The 13,683-nt window shown below is 38.6% G+C and overlaps 1 protein-coding gene and 1 long non-coding RNA gene across 2 annotated transcripts in view; one reads left to right on the forward strand and one right to left on the reverse strand.

Moving 5' to 3' along the window:
• LOC110831367 (serine/threonine-protein kinase pim-3) overlaps window positions 1-13,683 on the reverse strand; it is a 215,002-nt gene that overhangs the window by 57,278 nt on the left and 144,041 nt on the right. The window lies entirely within an intron of this gene.
• The window catches only part of LOC110831385 (uncharacterized), a 52,888-nt gene that overhangs the window by 28,367 nt on the left and 10,838 nt on the right, over window positions 1-13,683 (forward strand). The window contains exons 2-3 of the long non-coding RNA XR_002543570.2: window positions 6,882-7,013; window positions 9,962-10,069. This is a non-coding gene — a long non-coding RNA (uncharacterized LOC110831385). The remainder of the gene's footprint in view (window positions 1-6,881; window positions 7,014-9,961; window positions 10,070-13,683) is intronic.

The following is a 13,683-nucleotide window of genomic DNA, read 5'->3' on the forward strand; positions in this document are numbered from 1 at the left end:
GTGCCTTAAATATACATTCTTTAACAGTTCGTCATATTACAAGATTATAACTGAAAATTTAAACATAATCTGCAAGATTAATTTCATGTTATGATAGTTTCAATCTGAGAGCCACACAAAACATCATAGCCACGTGTTGCTGTTGTCTACATCTCAAAAAATTAACCAGCTACCATGTCGGCAATGCTGAAGGCAGAGAACGAGAAACTAAAACTCGTAAAAGACTGTCAGTTGTCAAGGGGGTTTTCAAAATAGATAGCAACATTATTTTTCCACATGCAAATTCGTAATTTACAATTATCCTCCGCAATGCTGTCTAACCTACACAACTGAGAAAGCGTGCTCAATCATGCAGTAAAGTCAGGAATACAGCAAAAAGGTCATAACAGTTGCAACAGCGTTCTTCTCTTTCACAAATCGTAATTTTCCTCACAAAACCCACTGCGTTCTTCGTAACAATAGCAATTAATTATTGAAAGCTCTTCCATTACTGCGTACCACATAAAGTGCTTTGAAAAGGAACTCTTCTCACTGAATGACTTTGAAGTAATAATAGCACACACATCGAACCTACTAATTTCTTTATTTTAGACTTTATCGTCGTATGTTAAGAGTCTTTCAGAACATCTTAAATCACAACATTTCGAATGATGGATCTTACTTCATCTGGATACAATCCAGTTATATAACAGCATCGCCAAAGACATTCAGAGACCAAGTCAAAACTACCCATCCACGTCAAGATGGCTCCAGCCATCAAATCACAGTTTCCAAAATTACCAAGAAACTGTACTGGTGAACAAACTTTCTGAAAAATATATTCAGTATAAAGTATATAAAAAAACTTTGAGACAAACAACTGATTCTACAATTCCTCTGCAATTGACGCAGAATAAATAATTAGTTAACTGACCAGCATTAAGGCGCAGGATATTTCTTGAAGAGTTTATAATTCTCAGATCGTCAAGAAATTCCCTGCCCAAAACTCAAAGTTCATGGTAAAATAAAATACGCTGAAGAGAATAGTATCTGCTCTAAAATTAGTTATGAATCTGCAATTAACCCAGAAGAACCAAGTAATCGAAATATAAATTGTCCTCGATGTAGCTCCACGCTGACTGACGGTATGAACCGCCAGCCACCCGAGTAATGTTTGCTAACCAAGCGACCCCAGCTGGCACAGAATGTTAACCGTGGGTTGAGGATCAATAGGACTCCCTGGTACACTGGGAGGGGGGGGGGGGCTTGGGGGTTGGGAGCTTGCTTGACCCCAGCCGTTCGTTCCATTTTCTTGCAGCTACATTTCAAACTTCTACCTCGCTCTTAGCTACCTGATGCTTTGTAGTCAAAGGACGCTCTGTCATCAAATGCGGGTTCCTAATGGGTGACATTTTTGTCCTTGGAGAAGAGGATGAATCCACTGTACAGAATCCACAGCCCATTTTATCTATAAATGCAGTCAGGGGGAGGGAAACAGTGGTTTGCGGTTCGAATCAGGTCCTCGAGATGAAATACTTCCATTCACAGAATCAGAGCAATTATTTCAGTAGCAATAAAGATTGCTGTCTTCTGGGTTGTAGAGCCATGTAGTCATTTACGGGCGTTTTAGAGATTCCTGCTGCCTCAATCATCAGGACATCGACTCAGTACAGAGTGCAATGGCAGACTTTTGCAAATCCGGTAATGACTTTTCGGGTACAATGTAAGGAGGGGATTTCTTAACTATCTGAGAAACCATCAACTTTTCCATCCTTCTGTTATCTGTATTTTGTCCTTACAATCGAGAGATCAATTTTCACAGCCGCAAAATACAACACTTGTAGACTTACTAGTTACTGATTTATTCTAGGCATGGGTCTTGGCGGATTTTAACCTGGGATCATGGGTTCGAATCTCGATTAAGGCACGGCTGTTTGTCCTCGTCTTTCTGTGTTGTGCTGTACTGCATAGGTAGAAGCCTCGCGATAGGCTAATCACCCGTCCAAGCAGTCCTGCCAAATTCACAAACTGATTAATAATTTCAGAAGTGATTTCGAATTGGAACAAGCCAAAAGGCCTAATTCGTTAGAGTTGATGATTATTCACGGTTAATTTAACGAAGCCTTGAATTATAAGATAATTAATAAATAATAAATTGGGAGGGATGTGAAAGAAAACACTATCTTGGAATTTGAAAGTTTGAAAAAATCCATCGAACGTCAGTAAGAATTTGTCTGTTCCTGAGTTTAAATCTGAACCCGGGGCCTACGAAAAAGTTTCTAGACTTCTAACCATTCAGCAGTGAGATTCTGCGAAGTTGTGCATGTTTTAATGTTTAGATTTGTGTAATATATAAATGATGTAGCTAAACAATAAGGACATGTTTGAATCCGAAGACTTGCGCATTGATAAAGCTGTGGGCTGGCACCCGACAGCATTTAGTCAGAGCAGAGCGGCGGGTTCAAGGACCGTAACTTCCTCTCGTATTAGAGCCCATTCTCACTCGTTGGTACTTGAGAGACTCTTGAGAACGGGCAATGAGAGAGACGGATTGACACAAGAGTCACTCGAAGTTCACGAACACACATCACTCTTTTCAGCTTCATTCAAACTTCACTTCCTAGCAGTGCTACAAAACAATTTACGGTACGAACTACCTACAAATGAATATAAATTACACAAAAACATGACTTCGTCGGAAATTTTCTTCGTTTACGAAAACAAATGAGCCGCGGCTACCGTACTTTTGTCGAAGTTATGTGTCGATTGCTTCACAATATCAAATGCTGAGGTGAAAATCGTAGTCACCAACTGCAATATGTGTGTCTGTAGTTCTCAAGGCAGGTACCTACGTAACGGCGTGGCTCGTAAAGTAATTCAGATTTGATTTCCTTCCTCAACGATAATGTTTGTCCAGGACCTGAGGAACGTACCTGCCTGGATATCGAGAAATCTGTTTGAGAGGTGGAACAAAGTTACTGGGATAAATGTGTTTAATGTGCCTGGACGTTTAGGTACTTTTAAGTCCTAGAGGATCCAATTTAGGAATCAAAACAACAGGAACTCTTATGTAAGACTTCGCTGAGTAGTCGTAACTGTTACTTTAAAACAAAATACTAAAATCAAAACGCGATGATGTATCGGTTTGCACCGGCCAGAAACGCTCCGAATAGGCCGAACAGCGGAAAATACATACATACAAAAACATTAAGTTACTGCCTTAGGCCTACACACAGAACATGGAGCAAACAGTGAAAACGACAGATCGGAGTGTTAAAAATAAAAGACAATAAAAGAATACGAATTTATTGCATCTGTTAAGAGGCTGTTACAGAATACCGCCAAGAGCTCCAGACGAGGATCGATGCCAAGAACAACAGGTTGGCCAAAGAGGCTCACTAACAGACGGTCAGTAAGAACGTGACTGTCTACTGGTATTTTACGCCGTGTAGTAAAAATTTACCTACGTTTCAGAGGCCTCCATCATCAGAGCGATCGATCTGACACGTCGATAAATTTCTACCAGACCACAATGCACAACACCCCAGAAAACAGTTATGTTTATGTATGATTTGAGGTTTTCACAGCGGTGAGTATGAAGATTTCTGTCTTCTGGGTTGTTGCGCTGTGTAGTATGGTAGACGTTTAACGTGGAATCTCGCCAAGTGACAAGTCACGTAGCGACAGAAAATGAATCCACTCCTGTTTCATTTACAAGATCAAAGAACGCTGTGATCGAGTGATTGACATTCCTGCTTCATACGCTACTTGTCCCGGATTCGGATCGGCCACGCTGATTGAGGTACTTCTTTGTTTCTCTCACCCCTTCCAGTCCATTCTACGATAGTGGCTTAGATAAGGCCATGACGTCTTCTTTATATATCGAGGGCATCATGCCAGAAAGGCGTATCAACATATTTGCATAAGTGGAGATATTTGGCCTAACTACATAGAACAGTGAGCCACGCCATAAGAGCTTAATATTAATGATACTCTACATTTAGATACAGAGAGTTACATTCGGGTGTACGAACACTAATAATGCACATTTGTCAAACCAAGTAAGCGTAAGAATTTGGTCTCCTGCAAATCAATAGTTATGTTGATAGGCCCTTCTTGCACTATGGCCTCTGTATTCATTACAATTCATGATTCATTAATCATCACATGATTCGGCGCTCTACAGTCTGAGCTACTGACAACATCGTAAAATACGTACATTACAAATACAGATATTCACATGAGGATTGGGATAACTATGAACAGGTGTGGACCAATAATTCTTTTCAGAACGTCTTTACGTCAGCCTAGCCACCTTCAGTGTGTGTGTGTTTGGGGAGGTAGGACGTAAGATTACTCACCTTCGGCTAGTGTCGAAGTTAAGAAAAAGTGGGGCTTCAGCTCCACTTCCCATAAGCCTTCTTGTGCAGATTTGCTAAACCAAATATAAAAGTATAATACCAGAAACACCAATAGCCTGAAGAAATACGTGATATGTCAAAGTACTTCACTGCAAATGGAAAACTTCTCAAATAATATAGGCAGTTCCTAAGCTGTACTGTCTCTGTATTGACTTACGAGCACAAAGCAAGCCTACAAATATAAACGATCGATGGTGCTTTGTACAAAAGCCTGGAACATGGCAATGCCGATAAAAAGATAAAAATTCAAAGGACATATCATAAAATATAAAGGGAAACGTAGGTTCGAAAGAACTTGTCGGTTTGATATTTCTCACAAATGCCTTGATCAGGTTCGATACTTTGGACTTATACTTTGCAAAAACACTTATTCCTAAGCAGCGGTTATTTTGAAACGTGATTTAGAAACTTGACCAAAACAAAGATCTTAAACTCGCCACAGCCTCTCTGTCTCACCCACTCACGAAATTTCCCCCCGTTTCCCGGAAGTTTGTCAATAGCGGAAATTACTTCCCAGAATCCCTCGGCGATGTTTTCATCTGCACTGAGGCCAGCACATGGTTTGGATTATGACGATGTCGGGATGATTTTTTTGTACAGAAAAACACACAAACCCATGTCTTTGGAGGAACACGCGCGCTCAGTATCTGCTTGTTCAAGGATCTCATGCCGTGCAGCCACTGAGTGTGGCAGTAGAGTACATTCAAAATTGCAACTTCATCAATACCACATCAATGCCTGACGGCTAATCAGAATATAATCTCCAACACGCTCAAAGGCCCTTTATTAACATGTCTACACAGGCATCCAACTGCAATACTGCAGTACACCTGCATTTCCGAACACTGTTGTCTTATATCGATAAACACAGTTTCATGTTAGTAATTTATTATACAAGACTTGATAATGCATGTTATGATGTAAACATCAGCCTCAGATTCTGCTGTAAGGCAGCCATTTTCATGACATATTCCGCTATAGGAAATCCGAAATGCGCTGTGACTATTTAAACAGATCGAGTCGTCCAAATCTCGAATGAATTGTCTGTATTTATGCCTTCTTTGAACTAACTGCAATAAATTAAATTCATAATGCGTAGAATATACATATCTCTATATGGTTCGATGTTTAATATCAGAATTTCTTTCTGTGCGACAAAATATTGTGTTTCAAATATACACTGAAATAGTTGGAATGAATTTAATTTTTGTTTATATCGGTTTAATATAATATGAAAATTACAATGAACTCAAAATTTAAGGTCTCAAACAGGACCTGCTAATTCATTGGAAATTTTTTTCGATAGCGTGTATTTGAGAAATTAAAAAAACTTGTATCTTCAGAGTTCAAAGATTATTTCCATAACATTAAAAATTAGTTTCTTACCTCAATGAAAACACAACACGTCCCTGTTACAGAGACTAGTTAGTAAAGTAAACAGTCGCTGTTTATTCTGAGACTCATAAGAAGATCATAAATACAATTTGGGCAAAACGCAGGTTTAGCAAAAATTAAAGCAGTGGTACATATAGGTACCACTTGCTGTCAAGGGTTAAAGCAGTATGCAGTGTGTCATAAATATCTTCATTAGATTCCTGAAAATATACTTCCACAAAATATCACAGAAGAAACTGAGAAATGAAAATTTTTAATTGGTGTAATTAATCTTTCATCTTCATACTGACTATCAAGAAATTGCTAATATGGGAAGTCTTTGCGGGTGATAAGTTACAATACTGACGAATTGTCATAGTATAAAATTGCAGTATTTTGAAACAACATATTAATACACATGTCACTTGGAGCGCTGGTATTATTGCAGGCCTTCGTGATGTGTTGTGTTATGTGGATTCAGATTTTGCGATAGGCTAATCCCCAGCCAGACAGGTTATATTAAATGCCAGAATTAATTATGAATAGAAGCATTCGAGAGGGCGTAATACGAAAAAAAAAATAACACGAGATACAGAGACTGGAAACAAAGTTCCTACAACAATAAGCTTGCGCTAGGTTATTTTGCAAATAACTAAATGCATGTCTTCATGGGCAAAAATATTGACCCTTTTTTACGCTACGAGCAAGATTTCTCGCTTTCAAAAAAAGTCACTTCTGCTCTGAATGTTTTAGGTGTTTAACAATGTCTTATTGAATGTCGCTTCGTATTCCGAAGGTTACGGGTTTAAATTTAGGTCTGGATATGGCTATCCCAACCGAGGGTTTTCGCGGTTTTCTTGTTTCTACAGGAAAATAAAGACATATTACGTTTAATTAGGTCAAGGTGGCTTCCTTACATATCCTTTCGAATTCATTATTCACTGATCATCCTACCATTCGACGGTCTCAGATACTGAAACGTCGTTAAGCAATGTATATATAAATAATGTATGAAAATTGCGTTTCACTGCCTTTCTCTCTTAATTCAAATTCTAGAAATTTTCGTTGCTGTTTCCAGAAAAGATCTTGTTTCCCTTAAATTTCCAGTATGGAACACGGAAGCTGTCCATGTTTCTCCAGATTGCCTTACCGGTCCTGGCAACGGATGCTTGCCGGTGCTGTGACATGTTCTCGGAACTACTGTGTGGGTCGAGGCTTGTTTTGACAAATGTCACAAACGTGAGTACAGTTTCCATGCTCCTTCGTCCTGTCCGTTCTTTTTTAAACGTGTCATTTCAACGAGAAATAATTATTTTACTTGAGACTACACTCATGTAATTACTCCCTTTATTAACTGCAGTGCTCTGAAGAGCGTCATGGCAGATGCAATAGAAAAACTATAGGCCTAATTGAAATAATGTCCCATTTTGTGAACTGAATTTGTTTAGGTCTGTAGAACAAAGACCGACACATTCTACCGCAGGCTCAGTCTTTTGGCATCGTCTACACAGAGCACCGTCGTATCGCAACGCATGGGTCTTACTCTCCTTTCACACATTCCAGTATCCAGTATCCAGTCCAGTCCAGTATCGGCGTTCTGACGGAAATAAAACAATAAAGCAACGCAACTATTTATTCTCCACATAAAATTCTCAAATTTCTGAAACAATCTTACAAATGACATCACAGTCGATACAGTGACTAAGGAATGGATGCAAGACCGGGTTCGATTCCAGGTGAGGAAGAATTAGCGTCTCAGACACGACGCCCAGAAGGGCTTTGGGGCCCACAGAGCCTCCTAGCCAAAGAGTGTGGGTGTAAAGCTAACCATTCATCAGCATCTAATACTGAGGTTTTGAATGCGTGGAACGATACCCGTACGACACACGTGTGCTTGGTGTGGTGCTTCATTAAAGTACTAGAGATAAATTAACCTTACAGTTGTAACTACTAACTCCGACTGTGAAGCTTGCAAGAAAAAGTTACGAAGAGTAAGCTCGTATGTAACGAAAGCATAAGCTGGAAGTTTAAACAACGAAAAATGTAAGAAAGACGAAGGAATGATAGAAACCAAGGAAGGAAAAATGAACAAAGAAATAAAATATTTTAGGAAGAAGTAAACGTCTTTAAGTCTTGCAGTACGAGTGTGATTACAGAAGAATGTCATACCATAAACATAAAGTGTTCCAGCAAACTGGAAAGAAGAGTTTAATCCGAATGGTTATGAATCAGTCCCATTCCGCGGTTCAACAGGCTTTTCGGATAAAGTTCAATAAAAGTTCTCCACATAAATAAATTCGCTTTCGTGGGTTGAGTAGCCATTTTACCGCCATATAAACAGTTTAACTTCTAATACCATCGTTGAAGTTTTGTCACTTCTCACACATGCTGCAAAAATGTTAAAAGTTTTTCTACCACTTGCGTAAGTTTCATTTCTATTTGCAGTTCAATTTTTGTTTTGAAACCACATAGATTCTTTGTTTTCATCCCGTACATTGATTACCAGAAGATATGGTTTTGGTTAAAAACGCCCACAAAAATACTAGATTTAAGAGTAATTTATACTTGCATTAATATAACGGTTCTATACAAAATTAATCTAAACCTTGTTTTCAGAACACGAGAGTTAAAAATATCAATAAATCTTCTCGGGCATCAATTGAATCAAATGGTTACACGATGAAACCATATCATATTTCACCTAAAATATAATTGTTTTAGTATGTACTATAATTTTCTTCTGTAAAAACAATGGTTATGGTAGAATGTATTTGGATTTTATTTTATGTTTATTATAGCATGAATTCTGTTATTAAATAACTCCCGATCTGAATGACGTTGCTGTCTTCACCAGGTGTGGTAGTTTGTCAAATCTGTGATAGTTCCCCGTTAATGACAGCTACGTATCAGTAAAAACAATGCACTATGGGTCAGGTAATCTGACGAATTGGAGGCAAAATTTATTCCATATATTGGGGCGATAGCAGACATTTTGCATTCAGTTACCGATATGGTTTTTCAAGATTACAACGTAACAGCTTTATCAGTGCAGTCTCCGAGAAAATCGACAAAGAATCTGAAGGGGGATAGCTGGATTCTGGCTCAGAATTCTACCTTGGGACCTGATGAATATCAAACTAGAATGTGCTAACCAACTACTTACTCGCGAAGTTCGCCGTTGATCCATGAAATATTGAGGTATAATCGACACTTGGACTTGCGATTCTGAATTTGTTACAGATAAATATCACATAGAATAGCGAAATATTTCATGCTTTGGTAAATTCTAAACTAGCGTGAGTGAAAAATTTGGCAAAGAGCTCCCTCGTATAAATATGATAAACGCGAGACTTTCCCAACGTTTTACGCGTTTTAGGAGAAAAACTGAGACTTATTGTGGAATATATTTGTTTAAATTGTTTTGTTTTACAACAACGTAAGATGTACATACTTTTATCTACTGATAATTATATAATCGGTATTATTATAAAAGAAAAATTAAAGAACCGTTAAAAATCCCATCCACACACAGGTCATTAGCTCCTAAAAATTCTGACATTTACTGATACCATTAACAAAGGTTAACGGCCAAATTCTAGGGAAAGTATCAGAATTGTTATGCTATGAGTACAGTTGCTAACTTGTTTTCCACAAAAGAGAAGAAAGCTAACAATCGAAGCAAACAGCAATACACAGATGGATCAGTCGAATTGTGAAAAATAATAGGCTGAGCTATGGTTTGTCGAGCACAAATAAAACACAATTTAGTATATTAGTTTCAAGAAACGAAAGAATGGACTGTGGAAAGTTTGGAACTGCACTCTTTAGCTGCCATGTCATACTGCCCATTTACTTGTCCTAATTCACAATTCATGAGTTCTCCACTACCAACCGCAATTAACAGCACGGCTACAGGCAAATGACGTATTTAGATTTCCCAATCAAATGACAAGTTTCTTTAATCAAGTTTCAATTTGCGTCACACATGTGGTGGGTGGCGCTGAAACAGTCACCCCTTTGCACGCTCATCAACTATAGAGCTATCGTAACTAGAAATTAAATGTTTTGGATGGATGGTTTCATAAGGAGGGAGGGTAGTTTCTGTTCTATATGTTTTACAGGTTATAATAAAAATGCTGTTGCTGTATGTTAAAATTATAGACGATTTTCTGCTGTGTACGTTACAGGTGATAACACTGTGTCGTAGAACTGGATCCACCGATTATGGCCGCTGAACTTGTGGGGAGTGCCCAGTATGCGGACCACTCAATGAAGGAAGGAAGGAGCTTCCGTAGGTAAGTACAGTCTGTGTCAGTACAGCAGTGTAGAAGCCTGATATTGTTGTCTTGTGACTGTGCTGTGTTAACAATATGACAACTGTTCGTTGAAATCTCCTTTCTGGTCATTGATAACGCCTCGTATCACAACACCCAGACAGACAAACCACCGACGTCTTAATCAAAGAAGGACGTAATGAAAGCCTGGCTAAAGGAAATGAAAATTCCATTTTGTGACAGCCTGTTGAAAGCTCAACTGTAAGATTTCATCAAATTAAATAAGTCAAAGCACGAGTATTATGTGATTGATCAGATTTTAGCAGACAAAGAACGCACCTTTGCTGAGACTTCCGCAGTACCATACCGATTTAACACCCATTGAACTTATTTGGGAAGATGTAAAACAATAGGTTGCAAGCAAGAACACGACATTTAAAATTAAGGACGTCGAGCATTTGTGTCGCCAGAGATTCGAAGAAATTGGGTAAGGGGAATGGAATAATGTATGTCAGCATATGGAGAAACGAGAACAAATTTAGTATGAACAAGAAGGCATAATCGAAGACGCTATTGAACGAATTATAATTGAAGATAATGGAGTGAACAACAGCAGCGGTAGTGATGAATCGAGTGATATGTCAGAAAGCGATGGTCTGTGAGGATTGGAAGAATTGGAAGAGGGCCGAAGAGTTGTGTAGAAGATAAAATTATCTAATACTCTCTGCGGTGTTAATTTTCTTGTGATGTGTAGTGTAGTGAAATCTACTTTCCTGTGTTACATACCATGGTGACATTTTATTTGGAGTGTGCTGTACGCGGCCTGCTGCCATCCCTTCCAGCAAACTTCTCGTAAGTGACTCGCTCCGAGGTTCCAATTCACAAAGTTCAGCGGCCAAAAACACTGGAACGCAGTATACCATTGTTTCCGCTCTATCTAATAACAATGTTGTTGCTTTATTTATCTGATTATCGGGGGACAACATGATAAATTAGGCATACAACAAACACTGAACTAGAAACAGAAATGTAACTAAAGATCTAATAATCGATCAAGTGGGCAAGTGACTCGTTGAGAGCGATTGAGTTAAAGTGAATGAGCGATTCTACAACGTAGTGATTGAATAAGCGAGAAAAGTTATTTAACGATTGAAAGAGTGATGGGGACAGACTTAACCCTTAAAAGCCTGAGATTATTCTGACTGCCCTGTGAATTGACTATCAAGTGAATTGGTTATTTAGGGAGTTAACGAGTAATTGACTGAATTAATGACTCAGTGAGCGAAGAAGTGTTTTGAGTTAGTGTTCGAGACAGAGAGAGTAAGCGAGCGAGTGGGCGAATCAGACAGTAAGCAAGCGATTCCGTGAGCTATGAAGTTATTGATTGATTGCAAGAGAGGAAGCTAGAGACTGAGCGAGTTATTCAATGGGTAAGGGTGTGCTTGCAAGAGGTAAACGAGATTCTGATATTTGTTTCCGAATTTGTTTGAAGACTCTTTCTCGGCTGAATGTTGCACATTGCCGAATGAGACAATAATTTTAATGACAAACTATGATGGATGTGGAAGAATTCAATATGTATTTGCATATTTTAAGATATATTAACATAGTATACCTGGAGGGACTGAGAACGACCACGGAAACCTCAATCAGAATGACTGGCTCCAGAACCAAATTGGGATTTCCCGAACAAAATTCTGGAATACTAACCACCTAACCGCGATCTCCGGTTTCCTAACGCTGAAGCATTAGAATCGTAAATGGAACGACCTGTAAATTAAGAGGGTAGACGGATGACAATCTTAAAAGGCAGGTTTAACTTGAATTAATCAAAAGTAAGCTGCATTCAATGCTAAAGGGTTCATACCCCACATATCCTATAGAGTCAATATTCTCTTGTCTATAGTTAATGAGAACTTACTGTTGCAAAAACAGGTTCTTAGGTCTGTAAGATGCAATAAAATGAAATGGAACCATAAGGAAGACGGAAAATCACATTACACTTTACTACAAGTTCAATATTCTTCAGTGTGTAAGACAACCATCAACCTGAATAGCTGAGCAAAGTGATTATGAGCTCGATTACCGCCAAGGCAGCCTCGTATCCAATACGTACTGCAGGCTCTTTATTTGATGATATTCGAGGATTTGATAATTTAAACAAGTTAAACCACTCTCCTGCACAAAATTTAGCTGCCTAGAATGCGTTTAAGGTCACTTCCACGATCCCAATACACTTTATGAAGTAACAATATGTATGCATTTCTCGCTTTCCCATTATGAAGGATAGGATTGTTAAATGACCCCGAACATGCACCGATGGATGTCGCATTAATACGAATGCAACCAACTGACAAAACGCCATGTTGTATAGTTCATCGTCTGGATTCTTGCGCCGTGTGAACTCATAAGCAGATTTCTTGAAGATGGAGACGTTATATTTCTGTGAAACGTTGACATCTACCAACAAATCTACACGGCCCCAAAACCCAGAACAATATTATCCTCACTGCCGTCAAAACCTCAAATCTCACATATCTTATGTATTTCTATAGGCTTACGTCTCACTCCTAAAGGCATTTAACACAGAACATTTTCTTTAGATCATAAGAAACAAATCACATCCCACGTAATCTATTACACGATTCCATAACGTCGTAATGTAATGTGAGCACAAGCAGACAGACATATCATTAATAAAATCTTCTCGGGCAATCAGCCGCGTTAACTGGTTACCGTAGTAAACCCCGCGACTTCCGAGGAAGCCAGGCACACCAGAACCCTGATGATGGGGACAGAGTTGGTTCCCGAAACGTCGGTTTACTACGGTAACCAGTTAACGCGGCTGATTGCCCGAGAAGATTTTATTGATTGTACTCGCCTCGAAAGTCTCAAATCCTATATCAGACATATATCATCCTGGCTCCTAATTTACTCCAGAGTTAAAGGTGAAAAAGTTTTCTTCATTTGCAGACATAAATCAGTGACAAGAAACTTTCTGATGGTAAATGAAAGATTATAACCACTGGCACTGACATCTTGCAAAAAATGGTAAGACGTCGAGATTAAATAACCACTTGTTCCACGTAACGAAAGCAATTATAATTTAATTTGGATATCCCCCCTTAACAATACAGATCACAATCGATAGAGACAGACGAAATAATGGAAAAAGAGAAAATTAACAAGCAATGGAAGAACGGAAGAAGAAAGTACTTAGAGAAATAAATAAATCCCGGGCAATTAATGACCGAAAATTTGACCTATTTAAGAATAAGCGAGTCGGAGCTGTGTGACGCTCACAAGATATGTAAGATTGCAGAGGATAGAAGCAAACCTAAAAGTGTAGGCTTATGAATGATTAAAATTTCTTGCTCATTTCAGTTACACATTTTCCAGTACCGGCTCCTCTCTATTTCCGTTTACCTCTGCCGGCCCGGAACCACATCCGAAAATAAAAATAAACAAAACTTGTGAAAACCGAACCACAGAATTTTCGAAACTTATAATTTATCAATTTAACTGCAACGATGTCGACAAGAAGGAAGTAATTTACAGCGTTCTGAACGATGCCACTTATAAACCATTTGTATGTTAATACATTTTCACGGAATACACAGATAGTAACGTTGCTT

Source organism: Zootermopsis nevadensis, unplaced genomic scaffold, assembly GCF_977971745.1.
Source record: "Zootermopsis nevadensis isolate Lab colony 2312 unplaced genomic scaffold, Znev_1.0 Znev_ptg000025l, whole genome shotgun sequence".
Taxonomy (NCBI): Eukaryota; Metazoa; Arthropoda; class Insecta; order Blattodea; family Termopsidae; genus Zootermopsis; species Zootermopsis nevadensis.